Consider the following 22,866-nt stretch of genomic DNA (forward strand, 5'->3'; position numbering starts at 1 on the left):
ATATTGTAACAAAATTGCTATATATTATACAATCTTCGGAGCTCTGGGGCGCCCTCAGGTAACCACTACATACTGTATATATATATATATATGTATATATAGTGACGTAAGGCCAGGGCCCATGGCTGGCCGGGATGCTCCTTCATCACATCTGCCAGGGGGACAAGGATGGGAAGCCCAGTATCTCTCCCTGGAACCTAGATGGCAGCCTTCCTGGGTTGCACGGTGCATTGGACTCCCCCTGGGCTTCAAGGGGGTTGGAGTTCTTTGCAGCTCTGTGGGGTTCTGCAGGCGCTGCCAGGGGGTGCTGCAGCGGATTCTGCTGCAGATGCTGCTGGCCCTTTTGGGCACTGGTATTGCATTATCCATTTACCCAATAAAAGGCAGCCAGCAACCACCACTCAGCGGCCAGAGTCGGGAGGAGGAGGACAAAGCTTGTGGAGGAGTGGTGGTAGAAGAGAGGAGTGTTTTGGTGTTTAGTGCTTGTGTTTTGGACTGTGTTGTGGCTGGGGGGATTATGGGGAAAAGGTGCCCTTCAGCTGAAGAAAATATGTTTTTTTGTATATATATATATATACTGTATATATATATATATATATATATATATATATATATATATATATATATATATATATATGTGTGTGTTTATGAGGGCTTGATACTTCAGTTATTTAGTTTTATTTTTCAGCTTTCTAGTTGCTAAGGAATAAAATTAAAAGTGTGGAGATTTGGATTTTACTACTGTTTCCTGTATGACTAAGTATATTAATCAGCTGGAGCTTGAATTGAATGAATGAATGTATGAATATTTATCTATACAAGTTATGCTAGACTCTTACTGCATTTATTTGCATTAATATCAAATACATTCTGAATGTAATTACATTTATAATAAACATTGTTTGACTAATTGTCAGTAAATCAGGAAAGCTGTTGACAGCATATAATCATCAGTGAAATACACATTTTCTGATATAAATTAGCCTGTCACTATTCTAAACTGAATTAATATATACAGGTACCTTACATTAATTTTAAGATAGACTAATATGAATTACAATTATCTTATAATATACACTAGTGGTCAAATGTTTGGAATAACCCAGAAATGTTCATGTTTTGATAGGAATTGATAGCTTTTTTATAAACATAATATTAAACTGATTTTAAATACAGCCAAGATATTACTAGTGTTGCCAATGGCTATTACTGCTTGAAATGACTGATTTTCAATTTATTATTCACATATGACTGCAAAGCCCCAGATGGTCTGGATGTGTTTATATGTTTTAGATATCCTGAAGTCATTCCTAAAATGAGTTCTCATTCCATATTTGTTTCAAAATAAATCAGACATTATTTCAGGATTATCTGAAATACATTTTAAGATATCTTTAAAACAGAATATCCGGCCAAGATATCTGAACATCATTTTGAGATACCTGAACTACAGTTAAAGATACACAATCATATCCAGATATCTCAAAAGAGCTTCTTCTCTCTTTTGAAAAGCATTTTTAAGTATCTCAAAATTAATTCTTTATTTTAAGATGTCCAAAGTGAATTTGAGATATCTTAAAATTGTGCTTATGTAAACAGTGATTTGACATTTCTCATATTGAATTTCAGATATTTTAAAAAGCATAGAATGTCAGATTGAGAGCTCAGAAAATGTTTCATATATCTAGAAATGCACTGGTAATTATTTTGAGGTATCTAAAAAAACGTATGAGAATGCTCCTAAATTGAAATTTCAGACATCTGAAAAGCTGAACTGTATTTTAAGATATCTGAAATGCATTTTAAGATACCATATCTCAAAATGTTCATTTGGCTTGCCTTACTGACATTTACTATAAGTAAACTATAATGCAAACCTTCGGGCAACAGAGTTCTAATTTTTGGGGACAAAAAGTACAATTTAAAGTTTGTATTCTACAGTATCTGGTGGAGCATTACCCACAGTATAATCTATTTTACGATGCATTTTCAAACCCATTCACCGAGTCATGAGATGCCAAACTCTATCTGGCTGTATCAGGCATTTGACAGTAACCGTGGGAGCTGGTGCCTATCCCAGTAGCTTTGGGCACAAGGCAGGAACCAGTTGTATTGCACACTTACACAGCCATACTAGGCCAGTTTAGAATCACCAATTAGCATAATCAAATGTGTTTATGAAGTGGCTGAAAAATGAAAAAAACAGAAAAACAGACATCTGGAGAACATTCAAACTCCAAAACAACAGTGACCAAAACTGGAATTCAGATTTCACGATTCTGCTGTGTCTCCAATGAAAAAGCTGGATCTACTGTATCTCATTCATTGGACATGTTTTGAGTGTGCCTTTCAAAAAAAGAGTTTACAATGAAAATGCCCTATTTTGTGTTTCTTTGAAATTGGGCCAGAGCATATTTCATTCTTTATAGCTGGAAGCACAGACTAATGAATAAATCATATTGGTGTTGGCAGCAAAGGATCAGGTAGAAAATCACATGCAGAAAATACTGAAAGGGGCACTCTGCACGTCCTGGCTAATTCCAATTTCCAAATGAACTCTCTTTGCACCTCATGCACAACCCCACTTCCAATGAAGTTGGGACATTGTGTAAAACGTAAATAAAAACAGAATACAATGATTTGCAAATCCTTTTCATCCTATATTCAATTGAATACAATTGAATGAACAAGATATCTAATGTTCAAACTGATAAACTTTATTGTTGTTTTGTAAATCTTCACTCATTTTGAATTTGATGCCTGCAACACGTTCCAAAAAAGCTGGGACAGGGGCAGCAAAAGACTGGGAAAGTTGAGGAATGTTCAAAAAACACCTGTTTTGAACATTCCACAGGTGAACAGGTTAATTGGAAACAGGTGTTTGTCATGATTGGGTATAAAAGGAGCATCCCTAAAAGCCTAAGTCGTTCACAAGCAAGGATGGGGCGAGGATCATCACTTTGTGAACAACTACATGGGCAAATAGTCCAGCAGTTTAAGAAAAATGTTTCTCAACGTGCAATTGCAAGGAATCTAGGGATTTCATCATCTACTGTCCATAATATCATCAAAAGATTCAGAGAATCTGGAGAAATCTCTGCACGTAAGCGGCAAGGCCAAATACCAACACTGGACACCCGTGATCTTCGACCTCTCAGGCGGAACTGCATTAAAACTGACATCATTCTGTAAAGGATATTACCACGTGGGCTCAGGAATACTTCAGAAAACCATTGTCAGTTAATGCATTTCGTCGCTACATCTATAAGTGCATGTTACAACTCTACCATGCAAAGTGAAAGCCATATATCAACAACACCCAGAAACGCCGCTGGCTTCTCTGGGCCCGAGTTCATCTGAGATGGACTGATGCAAAGTGGAAAAGTGTGCTGTGGTCTGACGAGTCAACATTTCAAATTGTTTTTGGAAATCATGGACATCGTGTCCTCCGGGCCAAAGAGGAAAAGGATCATCCGGATTGTTATCAGCGCAAAGTTCAAAAGCCAGCATCTGTGATGGTATGGGGGTGTGTTAGTGCCCATGGCATGGGTAACTTGCACATCTGTGAAGGCACCATTAATGCTAAAGGGTACATACAGGTTTTGGAGCAACATATGCTGCCATCTAAGCGATGTCTTTTTCAGGGACGTCCCTGATTATTTCAGCAGGACAATGCAAAGCCACATTCTGCATATGTTACAACAGCGTGGCTTTGTAGTAAAAGAGTGCGGGTACTAGACTGGCCTGCCTGCAGTCCAGACCTGTCTCCCATTGAAAATGTGTGGCACATTATGAAGCGCAAAATACGGCAACGGAGACCCCGGACTGTTGAGCAACTGAAGTTGTACATCAAGCAAGACAGGGAAAGAATTCCACCTACACAGCTTCAACAATTAGTGTCCTCAGTTCCCAAATGCTTATTGAGTGTTGTTAAAAGGAAAGGTGATATAACACAGTGGTAAACATGCCCCTGTCCCAGCTTTTTTGGAATGTGTTGCAGGAATCAAATTCAAAATGAGTGAAGATTTGCAAAACAACAATAAAGTTTATCAGTTTGAACATTCGATATCTTATCTTTGTAGCGTATTCAATTGAATATAGGTTGAAAAGGATTTGCAAATCATTGTATTCTGTTTTTATTTACGTTTTACACAACGACCCAACTTCATTGGAATTGGGGTTGTAAATCATACTCCTTTCACATATGTAACACTGTGGTCTAAAGCATTCTCTTTCTGTCTTGCATAATTTACAAAGAGTGTCTCAATCAGTTCAAACATAAATGGTGTAATCAGGTGTATGATATGAAGGCTAATTCTGAATATGCACTCACAGTGGGGTATATAGTGGTTAAGGCACTGGACTTAAAATACAACGCAAGGTTCACTCACAGACTTCTGACTCTCTGTGAGACCCTATAGAAGTCACTTATCCTGCCAATACTTCAACTGTAAAGCACATAAAAACATAAATTGTACTTTAGGAAATGTACTACAGTTTAGTACATAGGGTGGTGTTCACTGTTAAAAACACTATACAAAATCTTTGACTTTCATTTCACACATTACAGCATTGTTTGAAAATGAAAAGATAGAGGATCTTTATTTCTGTTTAGCTTGAAGAAAAGCACTCTAGAATACAGTAATTACTGCAAACATGGTTTTCTGTTTTGTTTTACTCATTGAAACTGTGGATAACTAAGAAGACAAACGATGTCATTACTGTTGAACATTTTGATGGAAAACTACAGAGATCACATTTTTCAGAAATTTCAAAGAAACAAGGTATTACGATCAGACCCTCAAATTCAAAAGGATTTTGTGTTTTGCTCTGTAACAAATGGATCAGGTCATACTGAATACATTTACTGTGCTTTCTAATAAACGTGAGCTGATTGAGAATGTGCCCAGCTTCAGCACTGCCGGCCACAATGAAAACTTACTGAAGTATGCATTGCCACCAATACCCTACAATGAAAGTTTTACTTATTAAAATTATTTTGTTCATTATGAATGCCAAATTGCATATAAAATCAGGCAATACAACCAGCACAGTAACTGTAAAAGAGGGAAATGTTAAAAGTAAATGTTCTGTCCCCTTCAGTCATTTTTGGAACGCACCTGTTCTGTTGCACAGTCCTAAGGGGCTCTGGCAGTAAGACAGATATCTTGAATGCGACAAGAGGCAATCACTGAAAACACTCACACCCATATTTTGACCAAGTATGGACACACTATCCACAATTTCGGACTATCATTTGATGGGCAGATTGCAGTTATTACGTATGTCTCAAGGACTGTGTTTTTGATATGGATGAGAATACAACATGCAAACACTACAAAGAACAGCCCTGTCTCCTTTTCCCTTCACTCTGAACACCTCAAACTATTAATATAATCCCAGGTCATGTCACTTGCAAAAATTCTCAGGTGATTCTTCCCTTATAGGGTGTATTGATAAAGTGAATATGACAGAGTATAGAATTGTCTGCAACATAACCTTAGCAAAACAAAGGAACTGGTTATTGACTTTTGTCATACCATGAGACTCTATTCCTGTTCACTATTCAGGGAGTGAATGTGGAAGTGATGCATTCCTACAAGTTTTTGGAAGTCCATGTCAATGACTGGTTGGTCTGGTCTCATAACACAGAGGAACTATATGAGAAAGGGCAGAGAAGACGTTGTTCTTTTAATGTGGGTAGTAACATCCTGAACATATTCTACAACTCTGCGATTTTCTATGCTGTGGTGTGCTGGGCTGGTAACATCAGTTCAGGAGAGGCACACCAAATTGACAAATTAATTAAAAGGGCAAGCTCAGTTTTGGGATGCACTCTGTACTGCCTGGAGGTAGTGGTGGAGAACAGAATAAAAAAATGTAACACAATACTTACAATAATCTTTTTCTCCATCAACCTTAATGAACCTCTGAGGAACTTACTCTCCAGCTTGAAATATATAAACTGAGGGTGGTCTCTCAGCATGGACATAAAAGTTAGACCAACCTCTTGGGGCTCCTCCCACAGAATGCAAGGAATGTATTCTAACTTACAATCACAAAACATAAATAATCCATCTATCCGTTTTCCAACCCGTTGAATCCGAACACAGGGTCACGTGGGTCTGCTGGAGCCAATCCCAGCCAACACAGGGCGCAAGGCAGGAACCAATCCTGGGCAGGGTGCCAACCCACCTCAGGACACACACACCCACACCCACACACCAAGCACACATTATGGACAATTTAGAATCGCCAATCCACCTAACCTGCATGTCTTTGGACTATGGGAGGAAACCGGAGTACCCGGATGAAACCCACGCAGACACAGAAGCGAACCCGGGTCTCCTAACTGTGAGGCAGCAGCGCTACCACTGCGCCACCATGCCGCCCAACATAAATAATGATAAAGCATAATAATATTAATAAAAATCACATAAAAACAAAAAACAGATAAAAATGCACACAATTACAAAACAATAATCAATAAAAAAAAAAAAAACATATCCCAGGGAACAAATCTTGGCAGCAAAATAACAACTGAGAATTTAGATGTACTGTACTATGTGCACATTACAATACACATGAGCGTAAACTTTGTATGTTCTAGGTAAAGCATCAAAGACAATTTAATAATGTTATTTTTTTAGCTTTGGTATACATAAACACGAAGCTCCTCTTTAATACCCTTAATACCTCAGATTTCTGTGCCAACGTGCAGCAATAAGACAGTTACCTCATTATTGATCAGAGAATTCAATTTAGCCTCAACTTGTTGAATTTACATAATTTGATATTCTAAGAATCCATACTATGGAATTGTCAATTATGAGCCTTTTCTTATTTTCAGCATTACCAGGCATGATGTGCCCTGGTTCTGAGTCCAAATTGAAGACATGGGAGCTGAGGAACTGATGTTTGACTTTTTGGAACCTATTCTCTCTGTTATCCAATCACCCTGTGACCAAATTTGTGTGGCTGACTTTGCTCGTGCACTGAATACAGTAAGGCCTGTAGAAGTTGAGGCTAAATCAGAAATGGACAATTCAATCTAAATAAACAGAGTCAGTCATATTTCCAGTTTGTTCAGTTTACCAGGTTCCTAACATGGCCTTCCAAAGTGCATATTTTTCCACCCAATTCTAAGTTAACCAAGCATTTTTGACAAATAAAACTAGGGTGTACCTATTGCAGGGCACATAATATACTGTAATTGATAGAGTATGTTCTTTCATTAAAATTTAAAAGAGAGTTAAAGACAGTTTCAGCCGTTTAGCCTCCTACCGCTCTAAGTCGTTGTCTTAAATGAAATGAGGAAATCCCCTATCTACAATTTCACAATACCTTTTAATGGATTAATGGGTCTAAAAATGGATGACTGCTTGGCTCTCTGTCAATTTCCTTTTCGACTTATTTATATCATACCATTTTGCACATTTTACACTTCATCTTATAAATACAAGGTGATTCTTCGTTCCATCTGGCTAATTTGATTATCTATTTAGTGCCAACTACTTGTATTTCATTTGGCTATGAAATGGAGGCAACTCTCTGCCCTTCAGTATGATGAGCTCTTCTACCTCCAGTTACTTTCATCTTCTCAAATCCCTCATCTGTAAACAGGCCTAATAGAATTTTTCCCTATTCCATTATTATGCATCGCTGTCTGTTTGGGTCCACAGCTCTTGACATTTTACTCTACATTAGTTCAGCTTTCATCTTGTAAACTGACAATCAGTTTTGCTGGACTCCATATTACACATTGTGACCTAATATAGCTTTTAGAATGAACGACAATGTCATTTATCACACTTCTTTCTATCACCGTCTTAACAGCCAGGTCACTTTAAAAGAAGGCTTCAGGTAAATGAAAATGTTCAAAATATCCATCAATTTCCAAAGTAGAGTCTTAGGGATTTGGAGAAAAGCAGTGTCAGGTACAAGACAGAATTTATCCCTGGATGAGACAGCAGTCCATTATAAGGCACTCTCAAATGTGCACCCTCACCAGGTTCAGGCACTATAATATTCAGACAAACCAAAACAGACAAGATAGAGTCTGCAATAACACACAGGCACAATTGGGCTTGAAAGAAGACTAAGGTGCCTGGAGAAGCTAGACGTCACTATAACAGTACATTTCTCAATTCTGCATGTTTTGCTTAGAATGAGAAATTAAGTTGATAAATGTGAATCTTTGCACCGCTCACCTAAAGATTAAAGTCAAAGTGGAATCAGACTGAGTATAAAGTACCTTGAATTTTACTCCAGTTTCCTTAGCAGTGTATAGGTCTGCAAAACTGGGTACATCTTACCACAGGTCAATAAATCCATAACCTACACAAATTACTTTGAACCTCAAGCATGTAGCTGCACAAGCAACCATGACACCTCAATCACTCCTGTGACATCCCAGATAATAGGCTTTGCTGACATTTTCCCAACTGTGGACAGATTTGTAGCTTTGAGTTGACATGCCCATGAATTCCTTCAGCTTGCAAACCCTGCCTTTGTTCTTTCACCTATATGGCTTACAGGGGTCTCTGTAATGAGAGTAGTAACATATGACTTCTTTAAAAAGAAGCAGACTAATTCAGAATTAGTCTAGTCACATTTGAACATATAAAGAAAACAACAAACAACAGGAAGCAGAGCAGAGTTTAGCTGCACTTCCCACATGTGTCAATACTAATATTACTACAACACTACTACTGTTACAAGACTACTTACATTGTGCTGTTTGTATCAAAGTCAAAATGGCAAGAATATGGCAAATGGCAAAATATAAAAGGAATTGCAATAGTTAACTAAAAGTTAGACGCAGGAAGTCTGACTAGAATTGAGAAAAGTGAACTACAGTCAGGCACAAAACATGTAGGATTGACTAATAGTGGAACTTGAAGTGCAAGCCTTTCAAATACATTTCCCTTCTCCCCCACTGTGACATCCCAGCCAAGATGCTTAATCTGCCTTGATCTGTTGTAAAAAGTTGTAAAAATATATTATTACATGACTTACATTCTCAAGCCCACTTAATCCAGTTAGTGTTCTGAGTAAATATGCATCTTTGTATTTTTTTTCAATCTAAGCATTTTCAAATAGTGAAAGGTTCTGTTTACTAAGCAGAAATATGACTCAAATGAAACAGCAGTCCTCAGGTGCTTTCAGATAATGTACTACTGTTGGTACAGTCAAGCAAAAATCTTTGGAAATATCACCATCTGGTGGGCAATGGCTGAAAAAGTAGTTTGAAGCTGAAGCCTTCTAGTGGTCATTATTATCACTGCTTTTACAATTCTCTTTGTTGTCCTGTATATTGTAGGATTTACCCTGTACACTGGAATCTTCCTATCATATCAATTAACAAAAAGCAAGAAAAAAAAAAAAAACTTGAATGGATTTCTCAGCTATGGCCCTACAGGAAGCAGCCCAAGAGTCAACATTAAAAGAAAGGCCACTGCCTCCAATTTGTGAGTCAGAGTGACACTCATTGGAGGAAGAATGAGAAAGGAAAGAGAGAGAGAGAAAGAGAGCACTTGAAAGTCTGTATATTGGCTGTAAACATTGTTGTATTTGAGCAGGGTTGATTAAAAATCCTTTATTTTGAACCCAGAGTTATGTTGGGTCTTGTGTGTCTGGGGTTTGGGGGTTCTGTGGCGCTCCTTACTATTCACAAAGTAATAACTTGCACAAATACCAGTCAGTCAGATCAGTTTTAGCACCTGATTTAACCTCAGAGGCCTCTTTTTCTACCTCAAGATCAGATAGCAGTTGACCATGAAAATAAATTCACTTGTGACCAGGTACGTCAAACCACATTCGTGTTGGTCGCAAATGAACGCCTTGTTTGTCCCAGCAAACATGCACACAGTGGCCCAATGTGGATGGACTACGGGCAGTGTGGTCTTGAGAGAACCCATTTAAATATTGTACTGTTCCAATATGGAGGTGGCTACAGGAGGCCACTTAATAAAGTTTCCCTAGTGGCTCAAAACAGGCTAGTCACTGGCTGTACAAGTTCGGTAAATCACATATTGGCCTGGTGATGGTTTGGTAATGCAGGGCCAATGTAATCACTATCCCTAAAAGGTTGAGTTTCTCAACATTTTAAAAGAGTTGTTCTACGAACTTAGTTTAAAGCACAGTTTAGTTCATTTAAATCTTCATAATTACACATACTGTACTTTAATTGGTAAAGGAACAACAAAACACATAAAAAATGTTTCAAGGACAGGGCTAGTAAGGGGAGTGGCACTGATGTGCAGTGCTAGCACTGCTCCTTCATAACAAGGAGACGAGAGCTCTCATCCTCGGTCCTCCCTGCATCTATCTGTATCTGTATGTGTTTCCTTTGGGTTAGATGGAGTGGTGATGCTAAAATAGTCCTAGGGTGTTGCTGTGTTAACTCTGTGTTGGGATGGCGCCCTGTCCAAGGGTTGTAACTGCCTGAACCAATTGCTTGTTGGAATAGGCTCCAGCCACCCTGCATCCCTACCCTGGATAAGCAGGTATGGAAAATGGATGCATAAACCAGTAAGATATGGACATTTTTAGGTTTTTGACCATATTTGAATTCCCTGTCTGCTTGTACACATTGGGCTAGTGCTTTGGGGTGTTTGACAGGTAATGCGGCTAGTGAACAATAAAAACAAATCAACAGGCTGTTTTTTTCCATTTTGTAGACTTTTTGTCAAGTCACCAATAAACTTTAACTGCTGTTCAGTAGACATACATCCAACTCAGTAATTGCACAATGTTTATATAGCTTCATTGCCAAAAGACCGTTCTAAACCATTAATGATTTGCCAACAACAATTCTCCTCGGGTATGTAGACCTACTAAATCTTTGTCAGTGTCAAAGAACAGTTTGACTTTTTAAAGGGATTTCTCACTACTGTCTGAAGGAAGAGGTAACAAAATGCAAAACATAAGTACACAATCAAGTTGACATTTTTTTTGACCAGTGCATTTCAACCTCAATTGTATATTTTGCTTTCAGTGTTTGTGTGATGGCCCAGTGCCCGCAGCCCTGGGCATTACCTATTTTCCAGGACATCAATAGTCATGAACCGAGGATGGACAAGGGTGAGCTAGCAGACCAGCAAGTTTTTATGTTCAAAATAATGGTAGTTTATTAAATGAGCATGAATAAAGTGCTCAAGTGCAATAAAACAGTGCATTACCATCAGTCATAATATAAATCCATAATATCCATGTCTTAAAACAATGCCAATGTCTTAGGGTGTTAAATAAATGGCAAATCCAAATATATAAGTTAAAAAGCTCAACAGTTGAGAAGTAAAACCTTTTTCATTCTTTCCTATGTGTTCCCTCAAACCTTGTCAAGGCAAAGGGAATCTACCACTCAGGCTAAAACTGCCACTGCCTTCAGTAACCCACAGTTCTCAGGGTGCCCCTTTTCTCGGTTGCCGCCACTTCTTGCTCCTCCTATCTTCTTCTTGTTTCTATGGTTTCCCTCTATTGGATCATGACATGGAACCTCCATGCATCACTGAGTTCTGCTCTCCCATTTGGTTGTCAGCACAGTCAATGCTGCTCTTTCTTACCACTTGTTCCAATACCTCTCCATTCAGTGACCGCTTTCATCCTCTCATTTCAAAAACTCTTCTTTTCTTTCAAGTACAGCTTCATCAGGTTATGCGAATTGTGTATCATTTGTACCAATGTGTGTTATTTATTTTTTACCTTTTTATTGTTTTTATTGCTCCATTTTAGCCCTTGACTCATTATGCTGTAAATTAATTTCCCCAGTTAATGACAGCAGACAAATATAGTGACTCAGTGCCAAAACTTTGGGGGGAGCCTGGGGGACCCAGTCCCCTCCATTCAGAAGGCAGGCCACTCCCTGATTTTTCCATTTGATTTATATTAATCGCTAGTTGTCAGTTATTTAACCACTTGTCCCAAGGGGGACTCTCCCCAACAGATCTTCAATCGATCATAAACAAACCAACCTGCTCACCTCCAATGGTGACCCCCCTCTCCCAGAATTGGTAATTGTTTGCCCACCCAGTTGTTTCTAGTCCCACCTACTTTACAATTTTTCCCCTGGCACGACCACCATAGCATGCACAATTTCACCCATGATCCATTATGTTTTTTGTAGTTAGATCATTCATGTGTCAGATCACATTCATACCTCTTTCATATACTGCTCCAGAGATCGCTTGGTACAGCACCCTTTCCAAAAGGTCTTGGGCCTGTTGTTTTGGTCCACACATGAGTGCGATTGGTGAATGGACTGAACTTTCGGGGAAGTGAACCTGAAAGGACCTCACCAAACGAATTACGTGTGAAAATGCCTTAAAACAAGAGTCTCTAATCTGACTGGACCTTTTCCAATTTTGACTTTGCAGTCTATACATATTTTTTATTACTTTGAGGGGAATGTGTAGTTGTTATATTTAGCAAACCTCCATTCTTGTGCTCCTTTTGTGCTTGTTAATAAAGATTATTGATTTTGTACTACTGAATACATGCTTATGATTTTGCATTTCTACATTAATGGCATTTGCCATTATTGGAATCATATAATAATGTAGCATGCTGCAGAAAGAGGGAAATAACACCAAGGTTTTAGGTAAGTCTAAGGATGTTTCTATACACCATTTATTTTTGTTACCCTGTACCACTTAATAGTCCTTTTTACTCAAGCTATTAGGACCACAGGAGATACTTTCAAAGCAACAAAATGCAATATATTGTACTTAAAACCTGCATTAGCTCTTCTCTTGCCCTGAGTTGCTGAATAAAGCCAATCACAATATCTCTTTTGCATTCCATCAAAATTTCCCAACTAAAACTGGCAATGCCACCCTCATTTATCTGTTTTCTGATGTCACCCACTGGCATGGAGAAAAACTAGGCTGTTTAGGGGGATTAGAGCTCCCAGAAAATGCTGACACATTTGGCTTTTGGTATAAATATGGGAGACATTACAATATAAAGATGGACTTACAAGTTGATGAGCAGTACACACAAACTGTAGGTAGAATTTATGAAAAGTGAAAACTGAATTTGGACACTAGCTTGACTGCCTACTGGAGTGGCCTTTGTGGTGTCTGCATGTTCTCTTCATTCTGACAAGTCTGATCATCACATTTTCAGGGGGATGCAGGATAGCAGGGAGTCTCTGACCAGAGGTTTCATTTTAGGTCTGTTCTCTCCTCAGCTTGGAAGTGCAGTCATTGCGTAACACTAAGAACTAAACTTTGCACCATCTCAACCAACTGATCCTACCAATGATCCCTAAATGCAACAGTCTGGCCCAGTGGTTCAAAGGTCATCAGGGCCCACATAACAATTAAACCAATTAGATATTTGATATCCATTTCCCTAATGCAGTGGTTCTCATCCTTAGAGAACCTCAAGAATATGTGAGCACTCCCCTACACAGGCCATGACTTTTACCCTCTTGTCCTTTTGCTGTTATTTATTAACAAAACCTATTTGTTGCTATGCTATTGCACTGCCTGTATTTTCAAAAGCATAATTCAAAATTAGGAAGCATTTCCAAGAACAGCCTGTACATTTTTATTAAATTAAAGTTATTTTAACTAGTGCCTGAATTTCTTAATTCTAACACAAAATGAGTTGGCATGTTTAAGGATAAATAATAACCGGTAATTACCAAAATACAGAATTTGTCACAGTGTATATTTTTGATAACAAAAGCTGTTGACTTGGCATAAGTATTACTTTACCAAATTACTAAATCATGCATAAAATGATCACGTATCTCTGAAAATAAAAAAAAAAGTTATTTTGTAAGGCAGAATTAATTGCTACAGACATTTTTTTTTCATAACCTAATTAGAAAAGCTACTTTGTTACCTTCTGGATTCAGCACTAGACCATTTTCATTAGCAATAGCGACATTTAACACAGTAGAAATGCAAACACGTTTTCTTTCCACATACAAAAATCAAGTCGGAAAAAAGATAACAGAACTGTGTAGGGCTGTGGCAGCAGTCAGGTAAGCGATGAAAGGACAGCTTTAAAAAGTAAGCAGAGTGGCGTCAGCAGTGTGTCTAAAGTCAGCGTACCATATCCTTTGTGAGACTGTCTCATGTTTGGCATCATGCTAAAACACCACATTTGTGTATGACAGGGTGGAGTGTCACCATCTTTTCACTTTTTCAGGTTGGATCAATGCGAGCAGACAGCTTGCATTCTAACTACAGGCTAGTAGCTGTGGAGTGCTGTGAGGCTAGAGATGCATTTTAATGGCAGATTTAAATGTATTCCAGTTCAATTACATATTCATGCACCCTATGAAACAAGTGTTAATCGGGGTCTTGGAAAAATCATACAGTCATTTCACACCATATATAACATATTTTGTTTAATGATGAAGCAATCTTCTTTAAAAAGATAATTTTGACACGCCTGCTGGAGGTTTATTTTTAAAAATCTGAGTATTTTGCTGCAATATTATAATTTTTTTTCAGTCACCTTACAGCTCCCCTTCTACTTTACTGAGGCCTATTAGTGAGAGCCACTGTTTTAAAGGACCTAGAGAGTGAACTGACTAATAATTTGAATTTCGATGTTTTGCTTATTATTTCATATTGTCTTCTAGTTAAGATTTGTACTGCATTTAGACCTGTTGATAGGTGTTTCCCTGTATTGTTGGTTGAGTTAAGAAATAATGTAATGGCTATAACGTGATTGTTTGTAGACCTACCAAATCAATCAAGCACACCTCAGTACTGACTGCAGTGCTGGGTGTTTAAAGCACATCTTGTTAGTCTCAACAATATCCAGCACTGCACTGTTTGCTTGACTAGATTGACTGTGATTTCTGCAGCACCCAGACAAACAATTGCATTATTTCCTAAGTCATGTTATTCCATGTTATTGTGGTATTTGTATTTTACTACTGAATGCAAAACATGCTTATGCTATTGTATTTTTCCCCACTTTTTAGCTCTTCACATAGATTATACTAATTAATTTCAACAGAAATAATTGTTATGTAAATTATGAAGTATGTGCTGTTTCTCCTGCTAGTATAATGAAGTTATTAGATGTTATTAATGTTCTATAAATACAAACAGGCATCAGTATTTAGTTGAATAACACGCTTTTATTCAAAACAGATAATTTAACATGCTGTACTGTTCTGAGACCTTCTTAATCCAGATGAGGGTCCCAGGACTGGATATATGGGAGGAAGCAGGAATGCATGCAATGCTACTATATCACAAGGTTCACTTTTGTACACACTCACTTACAGAGGGCAAACTAGGAATCAATCTTTAAGCTGACCTCCACATCTTTGGGAATGTGGGAGGAAAACTGGAATAGCAGGCTGTAAATAAGCATAACTTTAATATGTCACTGTACTCTGTGCAAATATATCCTAGAAATCTGTCTTTTTCTACTCAAGTGCACAGTTGACACAGAGCCAGATTTAGCACAGGGGTTCACCATATAGAACTGCTAGGCAAGCATTATAAGACAAGACAGATAGAGACAACTGGGAAATGGGCAGTCAGTCTGAGGACTGTTGTATCCTATTTTTTCTCTGTCAAAGTCAGCATGAAATTGTATCCTCTTTCACCTTGTTTGAAATTGCATGATTCACCAAAGTGGGGGAATACACGTGAAGAAAGAGTATAAAGCCTTGGATCATTGCCCAGCACACCTTTGAAGCCGACGTATGGATAAGAGATAACATCATCTGATCCTGAAAATCTTTCCACTGCAATGGTGAAAATGGCAGGCTCTATACATCGGGACCCCACTTCCGAACTGGGTTCTTCTCATGGCTTTCTTCATCTGTTATGCAGTGTAATCCGTTATTAAAGAAAGCTAAGTTATTTCTCCTATGTGATTTCTTACTGCCGTATCACTAAGGGAGGGGTATCACCTTTTTATATTATATCTGCTGTGGAAGCCGGCCCGGACACAGACAGGCAGACACATTGATGTCACCCAACACACATTTATTATACATTATATACAGTTCTAAGTGCACCACAAACCCTCAAAGTCCCCCAAAGTCCAGGCCAACTTAAATGCCTTACTCTTCAGACCACCTCTTTGCCTCTCCTCCCGAGCTCCATCCTACTCTACTCCCGACTCTCGACATTGTCTGAAGGGAGGCGGCCCCTTTTATCCTCACCCGGATGTGCTCCAGGTGCTCCCCAGCAATCTTTCACCAGCACTCTCCAGTGTGGTGGAAGTGCATGGTGAGCACCCGGAAGCACTACGGGTGTCCCCGCTTCTCCTCCCCCAGCACTTCCGGGTGTGGCAGGTGCTGAGGTCCAGGGCTCCCAAGGCATTGGGGCCTCCCCGGCGGTCCCCATAGCAACCAGGGTGGTTGTCCCCACGTGGTCTGAGGTGGGTGTAAGCCCTCTTCCGGTCTTCCGGGGCATCCCGGCCGGGTCGCCCCCCCCAGCCACCTGCGACACTGTATAGTTTCGGGTTATGTAACACACTGCAATTACAAAAGAACTCATTCCAACAAGGGAGATAACACTCTCTGCTGGATACACAGAAATAGAATTCAAACCCAGAATGTCAGATCTTAATGGCAACAGTCTCGATGTGATTCACAACAGTTCTAAACTCTTTCTGGAAAACATTTCTGGGAAGACAGATCCAACTCCGTAAGTGAATCATGCATGGTATGGAAGGGAACAAAGTTTCATGATTTGATCACAAAAGGCAAACAAGACATTACAAGGGTAAAAAAATCATGGAGTTTCAGTGCTCTTAATCTTCAAAAGTGTAACACAAACTCTAAATGAAACCTCTAGCTTGGCAGGGCTTCACATTTTCCATCTAGGTTCCCTTCCCACCTAGCCTTCACCCTTTCAGGTTTGGGGTAACTTTACAGAAATACCAGAATACAGGTAACCTTCAGTTGCCCTTAAAAGTCAGTGTCCATATTTATCAAGCATCTCAGGAAAGGAAAATGGTCCTCACTAACACAAAAATCTCAGAGTGATGCAAATTTGGCCCTCCTCTTAGGAGAAGGAGTACAAGCATGTTATCAATTGTCCTAATTTAGGAAGCTTAACAAAGACTTAGGAGAGCTTGTAAGCTATTCTAACTCACTAGGAACTGCGAGAAGATAGTGCTCAGGCAGAGATCAATACACAAATTCTGGGAAAGGCTGAATGTTTTGGAAAAGCTAGCCAGAAAAATGAACTTGTAAGAAGTTATCAATTTGGCCGAAATGGAGCAATATTCATAATACATTCTGTACATTATGTGATCGCTCCATTTATGCAGAAGTTTCAACTGAAATGAAATTGTAACATTACTTGTAAAAAACAGCTTTGCAATAGTGATAATTTGAATATGTCAAAACCAAGTATTTCTCAAATTTTGCACAAAACTTTAAAAGCCCTTACAACCTGAAATATTATACTGAGATTTAAGCCTTTCCCCAGCACTCCCCACAAGATGATGGTAAAGCAAACTGCATTCATGCAAATTGGCATGCAAATAAAGACTATTGCCCTAAGTGTGGATGAGCACACATATGAGAATCACAAGTGATATCATAGTATCAACACACAGGTGGCCATGGAAGCAAACTGTATTTGAGTAGCCAGAATATTATTAAGTAGATAAGGGCTAGATGGGTGATTGACAGCAAAATGTCATACAGTTATGATGAGCTTTACATTCCACAAACCTGTGAGATATTCTCATTACATTTTGCAAGTCTGAGAAGTTTCAAGAAATTCAAAGGAGACTCCTGGGGCATTGGATAAATGCTGCAATGCAGAAGATAAGGAGGGATCACAGAGAAGGACACAGCATGGCACAGTGGAAGACAATCAGGACACTGGAAGTGTGAACATGGCTTCAGAAACAGAGCAAGAATAGCTGTGGCTAGTTTCAGTAAAATCATTGCCTTATAAGAAATTTTCTGTGGGCATAACAGCGAGCAGGTGATTCATCTGAAAGTACGGCTGCAGATCGTTCATCCATCCATCCATTTGCTAAACTTGATTTAGCCTAAGCAAGGCCACAGTGAATCTGGAGCCTATTTTAGCAATCATAGAGCACAAGACAGGAACAATCCCCGGAGCATTCATTGTTAAATAAGCATGCCTATTATCAGTCGGTCTTTACTCTTATTTGGTGTATGTCTCGGTCTTTCATTTCGGTGCTCATTACAGTAAGATCATTTTATATTGTTGCAAAATGGCAACAAATACGTGCAGCTTAGAGAAATATCTTGTTATGTATTCTAGTTTCCTCCTCTTCTTCATGTTCTGTGACTACTTATTATTATTATTATTATTATGCTACAGCATTGGCATTAGTATCATAAAACTGCAAAATATCATCATGAGCTCCGATTTGCGACTCAGAGTGTTGAGAAGTCTTGTTACTCCTAGCTGGGAGTAGTTGTAGGACACTTCTTAAATACTACTTATGTCCTACATTGAGGTATGAAAAATTCTTATATTAGTGTGACTTTTAGTGCTGTTCCTAGAAGTAATTTTGAGTCACTTGATAAATACAGGCACTGGTCTTTTGGGCAGTAATTGTTCCAGTTGACCCTGTGCTACTACCTAACAGACTCCTCCTGCTTTTCATTACCTTGGATAATGTGCAGCCTCCGTACATCCAAGTGCTGTTCTAACCATCTGCAAGCCCTCTCGTCTATCCAATCCATCTCTCTCACTGTCTGTACTTGCAGAGGTGCCCCCTATTATTGCCATACTTATGCACAACGGACATTCAGATGCCTTATAGACTTCTGATGGCCCTATTACTCCCAAAATGTTATGCAAACCTGTTTTCTTGCTGCAAGTAAGAAAGTCTGCTTCATGGAGGCATAAACTGAAAGGAAGCAGTCTCTCATTTGAGGGCAAATAATAGCTTCATGAATTAAGAAAAACAAATTAGGTAGAAACTGAACAAGGAGGACCAGATATGTGACATGTATACAAGTGTAGGGGTATTCTGCTGTTTGACAGCGATAAAAGAAGTACCCAGATAGCATGTTAAAGGGAAGTGCTCCACGAAGAGTAGACCTGATGCTATAGAAACATATACTGTACATCTGGAATCAGTAAAGACAAACTCACTTCTGTGTAATGATGTGCTAAGGCTGACCCATTTTACATTGGAAAAAAGGCAAGAACCAATCATGAGTGAAAAAAACTCCAAGGTAGGGTACACTTGTGTACACACCTTTGCTCACTCATACAGGGCAAATAAATTCTTTGTTACCAATAAGTCTAAACTGCACATCTTTGAGATATAGATGAAGTCAAACAAAACACACTGCCATCTTATAGTGACAATGCAAATGCCACACTGATAGTGACCAGGCCAGGACTTAAATAAAATGACTTGAGCTGTGAGGCACCAATGCTTTCCATTGTCCCAACAAGCTGCTAAAAATCATTCTAACCAGTACACATGTAAACATTATACTCATACTGTATGTTGTAGATACAACAGATTTGTTGAGTTCTGTTCCAGGCCTGAGAACAATCTGTATGGAGCTTACACTTTCTTTCCACACGTCTGTTGGTTTCCTTCCACATCCCAAAGACATGGAGCTTAGTTTGAAAGGTAACTCTAAACTTGTCCACCCTGGATGCATGTTGGATTGTGAATGAATGGTTCCTGCTTTGTGTCCGATACTGTCTGTATGGGATATAGCTTCATTTGGAGGATATCTATACAAGATTTTCTAGTTAGAGGAAGCACTACTGGGGATAATGAAATGAAATGAAAACCAATCCACACCACGAAAGGAATCATTACAATAGTAATTCAATAAAGCAAAAAATTAAATTAAAACTTCATTCACAAATCACTTTATGTACTGTAAATATTGCCAGTAGCTATTGTGAAGTGTTTTCTTAAAATCTGCTTACCATCTATAATAACTACATGTAATAAAAACAGGAGAGTAAATTAATGTAAAGACCTGAGAAGAGGACATTACCAAACACAGTGAAAATGTAGTTCTGTTTTACTTAAATGTTGAAAAAATAAATAAATATATTGTATGAGGAGCAGTTTAAAAAGGGTTTTGATTCCTCACCTGTGAGGCATTTCTTACTATTGTCCTGAATCGGTTAGGCCTGATGAACTATTACTACTCTTTCCCATCTATTCCTTTATGCAACAGTTTTACTGGGTAGATAAGTAAGTATGCAGAACAACTCCATATCAATTATCCAACCATCCATCCATTATCCAATCCGCTATATCCTAACTACAGGGTCACGGGGTCTGCTGGAGCCAATCCCAGCCAACACAGGACGCAAGGCAGGAAACAAACCCTGAGCAGGGTGCCAGCCCACCGCAACCATATCAATTAGATACTGCAAATGTTAGTTGTGGTCTCTAGAGGTTGATATTGAGCAAAACTTAAATATTGCCTGGGAGGCAAAAATAAAATGAAAAATCAATTTTTATATACTGAGTTTTGCTGTGTCATTAAGTATAGTATGTCCAGTCCCTCTGTATGAATCAGATTCTACATACATTCCATGGTTTAGTTTACTACTGGCTTACTACTGCTTGGAGTCAGGAGTGTTGAATGCCAATGTTGGGTGTGAGGAAAAGATTTTTGCTTCTTCGTTGTTTACCAGCAAGTGTGGGATTGTGCATGTTCTAGCTGAACAGAGTTGTGTGTTCAATGTGAAGTTTAACACCTGTCAGAAAAGGGGGTCCCCCATGGGGTACATTAAAATAAAGAATAATATGCTTGGGCCCTGCCTAGACCCATAGAAATTGAGGGCACTGGGAACCTCCACTCATCGAGCCTGCTTGGTGTGCATTATTTGTAATGCATTTTGCATACTACCTCAACGTATACATTTTTGTGTAGAATTCTCTGTAGAAGTGAGATTATTATAGATGTGCATGCACAAGTTAACATCAGCACAGAAAAATTAATTGGCATTACATCAACTTGGTTGCTGCAGTCACTATTCAGTAGCAATCACACCAGAACAATAAATTCCAGAAGCAGCAATAGTTTTTTCAAAATATCACCTCCTCTATGATAAGTATACATCGCTTGCTCTGGAAATTAGCTGATGCCTATGCAATAAAGGCTGTAGAATCAACAAGTTTTATGTTTTATGCATGCTAAGTGCTTGACCAGTATTTCATTATCAGGGTTATCTAATTTGAATGAGATGTCGTACTGAATGTCCTATTGGTCTTTATTTACTTATTGTATTGCAGTCCTTAAAAGCAATAAAACATTAAATACAATAATGTAGAGGCTTGACAGCCTCACAAGAGCGTTCAAGTTCAGTTTATACTGTTTCAAGTCACGGACTTGTGGATTTCATTTCATTCTGACACTACATTTAGAAATATATAATGACTTCAACCATATGACTTTGGATGGGACTAATACCAATTTCTATCAGTTTGTATCTTGTTCTACTCAAGGAAATATCAAGCTCTACTCAAATATTAAAGATGCCTTTAACTGTAAACTAATGGCACCTCTGACCACAACCTGATTCATCTTATTCCCAGGTACACAGCCTATTATTAGACAGCAACTTGTTAGTGTCGACACTGTGGTACCCTTAAAGAGAGTGAATTGCTTTTTCAAACAATAAGACCTGGATTACTAAGGAGCTAAAAAAATCTCCTGAATGAAAAAAAGAGTGTTCAAATCTGGTTAAAAAGAGGCCCTGCAGGATGCACAGCGAGTGCTAAAGAAAAAGCTGAGTGAAGTAAATGAAGTTTACAAAGCTAAAACAGAAAAAAAACTCACTCAGAATAACATAAAAGATGTCTGGAATTGACTGGGTATAAATACTGGACTCAAGCAATCAAGGACTAAGGTGCTAGAAGAGTATATGGATAAAGCTAATACCCTGAACCGATTATTTAATAGATTTTCCCTCTCACTGCCACCTCCTTCCCGTGACCAGTCTCACCCCGTCATCTTTACTACATCAACAACCAACTCCCTTTGGTCATCAGTACAGGCTGTCCAAAACTAAAGAGGAAGTAGACAAGTGAAGAAGCTACACACAGGAAAAGCCATGAACCAGAATGAGTCAGAGTTCTTAAGGCCTCTGCTGACCAACTTTGTGGTGTCCTCTGTCACCTATTCAATCTGTCCCTAAAACCTCAGAAAGGGGAACTACTATGGAAAACATCCTGCATTTTTCCTGTTCCAAAGAAGGCAGGTACCTTGACAACAGACCAGTGGCACTTATATTTCTCACCTTTGAGAAGCTGGTCATGGACTATAGGAGTCCTCTTGTGGTAGACCACCTGGACCCACTACAGTTCGCCTATCGGACAAAGATTGGAGTGAAGGATACAATTATCTCTCTGCTCCACAAGGCTTATTCTTACCTGGACAAAGCTGGAAGCACTGTGAGGATTAGGTTTTGATTTTCCCAGTACCTTCAATACCATTTAGCCATTAAGTGATAAATTCAGAGATATGCAGTTAGATGAGCCTATGGCGTCCTGGATTATGGAGTATATGTTGGGCAGACCTCAGTTTATGAGACTCAAGGACTGTGTTTCTGATATGGATGTGAGCAACAGTGGATCACCACAAAGAACAGTCCTGTCTCCTTCTCTCTACATTCAGTACACCTCAGACTATAAACATATAGATCATGTCACTTGCAGAAATTCTCAGATCATTCTATACTTATGGAGTGTATTGATAAAGAGAAAGAGACAGAATACAGGAGTCAGGTGGAAAACATTGTTTCTTGCTACAAAGAGAATTATCTGCATTTTAACATCAGCAAATCCAAGGAACTAGTTATTGACTTTTGACTCTGTGTCCGGTCACTATTCAGGGAGTAGATGTAGAGGTGGTCCACTTCTACTAGTACTTAGGGGTCCACATTAATAACT

The sequence above is a fragment of the Polypterus senegalus genome, chromosome 3 (assembly GCF_016835505.1).
Source record: "Polypterus senegalus isolate Bchr_013 chromosome 3, ASM1683550v1, whole genome shotgun sequence".
Classification (NCBI taxonomy): Eukaryota; Metazoa; Chordata; class Cladistia; order Polypteriformes; family Polypteridae; genus Polypterus; species Polypterus senegalus.